The following is a 5,000-nucleotide window of genomic DNA, read 5'->3' as shown; positions in this document are numbered from 1 at the left end:
AAATGTGTACGCTAAACAACGCGCTATGGTGTTTATAGAATTAGGGACAGAAATAAAATGAGACTTATCCTTTCCCGGGGTCCGGACGTTTGAGCCATCGTAGATCTTCTTGGCTTTCCTCATTGTCCTGGTGATCAAACCTCCGGGGTATTTAAGCTTCCTAAAGGTATTCTTGACGTAAGTAAGTTCATCCTCTAGGAGTTCTTCACTGCAGATACGAAAAGCTCTGAGAAAGAAACCTATTAGAACACCCATTTTAACACGTCTGCTGTGTGCTGAAAAATAGTGGACAAAGTCGTCCCTATTGGTGGGTTTCCTGTACACCGAGAAACTTACCTGTTGAGAACCTCTGTGTATCAACGTGTCTAAAAATGGTAATTTACACTCTTTTTCTAGTTCAACTGTGAATTGAATGTCTTTATTCACAGCGTTGAGTCTTTTCAACTTATTTTCTATATTAGTTCCTTTTGGCATCACCACGATTATGTCATCCACGTACCTTAACCAAGTGGGAAGAGGTACCACTTGGTTAAGGTACGTGGATGACATAATAGCAAGAAACTTAATAAAGTGTAGTTTGATTCATACTACCAGTGATCAAAATACATATCTACACAAGAGCTTATATAAACTTGATAATTTTATCTGTCAAGAAATAAGTAAAATAATATCAGGTAAAATGTAACCCAGCGACTATGACCTAATGTCGCCCTACCATCATTAGTGGACGCATTGACCCTGGTGACTGTGATCTGATGTCACCCCACCATCATTAGTGTATTGACATTGACCTTCCGCCTTCCAGGGGATAATTGTCCACTACCCTTATTCAAACTGTCCTTGTTCCTTTTTTCATGTATATATTATCTATGCATTTCTATTACTATGTAATATACGAAAGCACTCTGCTTCATTAGTTTCTTTTTTCCAAGTGGTCTACTTTGCATAAGTGAACACACGTACCCGTGTTCTTATTAGTATATATATATATATATATATATATATATATATATACATATACATTTATATATATATACATATATATATATATATATATATATGTATATATATGTATATGTGAGTGTGTTTGTTTGTGTGTGTGTGTGTGTGTGTGTATGTGTGTGTGTGTGTGTGTGTGTGTGTGTGTGTGTGTGTGTGTGTGTGTGTGTGTGTGTGTGTGTGTGTGTGTGTGTGTGTGTGTGTGTGTGTGTGTGTGTGTGTGTGTGTGTGTGTGTGTGTGTGTGTGTGTGTGTGTGTGTGTGTGTGTGTGTGTGTGTGTGTGTGTGTGTGTGTGTGTGTGTGTATGTGTATAGATATATATGTAAATATATATATATATATGTGGAAACAAATTCTCCTACTGGGATTCCAACCCTCGCCAGAGCGGCTTGCTTCGTAGAAGGCGAAGATCGTACCGTCATGCCACCACGATCCTAAAAAAAAAAAAAAAAAAAAAAAAAAAAAAAAAAAAAAAAAAAAAAAAAAAAAAAAAAAAAAAAAAAAAAAAAAAAAAAAAAAAAAAAAAAAAAAAACGAATTAGTTCACAGCCTAAACATTCTGCCGAGGACGCTCGGGTGGAACGTGGAATGTACTGTATTTCATCAAATCCTTTATGCAGGCTAGTCTTCCGACAAGTGTTTGTGTCATTTTGGCATTTGGAAATAAACTCTCCTACTGGGATTCGAACCCTCGCCAGAGCGGCTTGCTTCGTAGAAGGCGAAGATCCTACCGTCACGTGTGTGTGTGTGTGTGTGTGTGTGTGTGTGTGTGTGTGTGTGTGTGTGTGTGTGTGTGTGTGTGTGTGTGTGTGTGTGTGTGTGTGTGTGTGTGTGTGTGTGTGTGTGTGTGTGTGTGTGTGTGTGTGTGTGTGTGTGTGTGTGTGTGTGTGTGTGTGTGTGTGTGTGTGTGTGTGTGTGTGTGTGTGTGTGTGTGTGTGTGTGTGTGTGTGCGTGCGTGTGTGTGTGTGTGTGTGTGTGTGTGTGTGTGTGTGTGTGTGTGTGTGTGTGTGTGTGTGTGTGTGTGTGTGTGTGTGTGTGTGTGTGTGGTGTGTGTGTGTGTGTGTGGGGGCATTTTACGAAGAGGGACGTGGCGTGCGTGTGAAGGTACTCTAGGCCGTCAAGGAGTCAGGTCCTCAGCATCCTCCACGGGTCCAGTGGCGCCATCAGTTTACTCGTTCGGATGGCAAATGCAAAGGTTTGGAATTCGAGCCCACATGCAGAGGTCTGGAGTGCACACGAGGGTTGTGATAACACACCATTTACTAATTCCTGATGAAGATATTCCTCCCTTAAATCATTCCATTTTTGTTGGATCGGTTCCTAACTCCCTCTTGATATTAGAGCATACACGGTAATATAAGTTCTCGATAACGCACGGTATGCTCCATTTGCAAGTGTCACGCAATAAAACATGTACTATACAATGACACACATATACAGCTCTGTAACAAGCTCCTCTCACCTTAAACATGTAAAGTAACCACAACCGCTGTATCCCCAAGGGGTCACCACTCTACTCATCAAAACAACGGCCATAAGATATATTCCATCGTTCATATGGCTTTTAGTATTAGCAGGTTGTGGTGGTAGTAGTAGTAGTAGTAGTAGTAGTAGTAGTAGTAGTAGTAGTAATAGTGGTAGCAGAAGTAGTAGTAGTAGTAATTGAAGTAGTATTAGTAGTAAGAATACAAGAACATAAGAATGTAGGATAGCATTTAGCTTATACAAATTCATTCCACGCCAATTAACACCATCAAATTAGTCAATATTTTTTAAGACAATTGTTTCAGAGCTCACCATATCATTATTAAGCCAATTACATTCATTAACCACTATGTTGGCAAACCAGAATTTGCTGTTTCATTCCTAAACCTGAATAAATTTCTAGTTAATTCTCCAGGATATTATACTATATCTTGTGGAACTAATATGTTCATATTTCTAGTCCGTATACTATCACTAATATTCTTATACTTGTGAGAATCTGATAGTGCCTACCAAGAACACATATACGTGTTTATTAATGTATATGTAAGTAAATTCATGCCAATATAAATCTTTTTTTATTTTTAATCACAAATTTGCTCCTACCTCACTCGAGAAAATAGCTAATTATATGAGTACTAATATTTGATTTTTGCACTTTTGCAAAATTTTAAATCTTGAGGTTTTGCTATTAGCTCTTTTGCTTTAATATTTGATTAAAAAATGTTTCAAACATACCTAAATCCTGATTCTACCTGATCTCTTTTGTGTATATACCTACTGAAGTATGGCAACGTTACATAGTAATAAACAAATATTCATGCCTATCAAGTACTCTATCAATTAGACACTAATTAGACTAGATGGCAGTGCCCCGCAATAATATGATGTGAGATGAGGTATATTACTATTTGATAATGACTGAAGATTGTGATGGCATATTTCGATTTCCAAAACAAGGTGAATAGAAGAAGAAGAGATCAATCTTGGCATTACAATCAAGGTAGAATAGCTTTTCAGAATTAATCTATTGTCCTTTAGGGTACTTACGGTCAATGTATATGTGATTAAATTGAAATAATAGAATCAAGTTTGGTAAAAAGAAGTCCTCAAGTAGTCTGCCATACATGAAAAAATACACATTACATGAAAAATAGAATATTGTTAAATAAAGAATTAATTAAATTCATTTCATGGTGATGCATAAGGTTACATAGCTTCAAGATGACCGGGCGTAATCAACGACGACTTGACGTCACGAGCCTTTCAATTTCATAAAAATATGTGACGTCACGTCCTTAATATTCAATAATTATAAGACTATTATCCATTTTATTGATGTTATCTTCTATGCTCTCTTATAAAAAATCCCATTTCATATAAATATATTTATAATTTTCTGGTGTGCATTATCAAACTCTATTGTATATTTTGAAGATATGCGTGGTCTACTTTTGATCGCCGACTTCTCAGATAGACTCAAGAAAAGAAACAACTCATCAGTTGATCTCTCCCGAAATTTTGATTATTTGTCTCATAATCGTCGCCCCATTTCTTGTAAGTAATCCAGTCGTAGGCTAAATCTTGAAAGCCCCAGCAATCTATATAGTAAAGTCTCAAAACCCTGTTTCGAGAACTAGCGAAGACGGAGAAAATAGGCCGATAGTATATCATAAAAGAACACGATTATCGATAGCTTATTTTCAAGTCTTCTACTTAACCTGAAGTGGAAATAGGCACTCACAAGCTATCTTATCAAGATTTATCGTCTAATGACTCTAGGTAAGAGCTCTAAGTTATCCTCAATCAGATGGAGACTTATTTTCAGTAAAATAATCTTTTGTATCTTCCTCACCAAATTTTTTTTTTCAGTGATCAAAGTAGATCTAAATCATTATCACGAGGGACGAATCTTTCGCAAACAGCTCGTTAACTACTAAGTATTCATAAATAACACATACTTCATGTTCATCTTACTAATTTTACTAAGTCTATAAGTGAAGTATTATTAGTTATCCTGAGGAAAAGCAATAATACTATATTCATCACACGGATTATTCTATTAACAAATTCATAACAATAAACAAATCTCCATTTCAAAGTAGTTGTGCAAAATATCGAAGATAACCATCTGAATAGAAACAAAATAACTACATTACCCTCATTTTTACTACCTGCAACAATGTAAAGAGCTCCTCGACTCTAGTCAATTTAAAGAATGTAAAATGAAAATGTCATTAGTACAGCCTGGTTTCGATCCCTGGACTTTTGTGTTATGAGACCAACACGCTACCACTGCGCCACCCTGCTGTCAATACAAGATCAAGAATGAAAATGGGATTGGCAGTGCGTGGTTTTGATCCACGGACCTTCGGGTTTTGGGCCCAACGCGCTTCCACTGCGCCACGCTGCCATGAAGGAAATAGAGCTAATTCTTCTATTTAAACTAACAGCTCTGCGGGACCTGATCCCATTCAGTGCATACCAGTGAACGATACAATTACTATCACTCTACTT

At 36.9% G+C, this 5,000-nt stretch overlaps 1 non-coding gene across 1 annotated transcript; it reads right to left on the bottom strand.

The window, feature by feature from the left end:
- Positions 1-4,824: 4,824 nt before the first annotated feature.
- On the bottom strand, positions 4,825-4,896 carry TRNAL-CAA (transfer RNA leucine (anticodon CAA)). The gene has a single exon. It is a non-coding gene; the product is annotated as a tRNA-Leu (tRNA).
- Positions 4,897-5,000: the final 104 nt, after the last annotated feature.

This window comes from Oratosquilla oratoria, unplaced genomic scaffold (genome assembly GCF_046742065.1).
Source record: "Oratosquilla oratoria isolate Oo_2021 unplaced genomic scaffold, ASM4674206v1 SCAFFOLD158, whole genome shotgun sequence".
NCBI classification, from domain to species: domain Eukaryota; kingdom Metazoa; phylum Arthropoda; class Malacostraca; order Stomatopoda; family Squillidae; genus Oratosquilla; species Oratosquilla oratoria.
The sequence above is the reverse complement of the archived record's forward strand: the minus strand, read 5'-3'. Positions and strand labels throughout refer to the sequence as shown.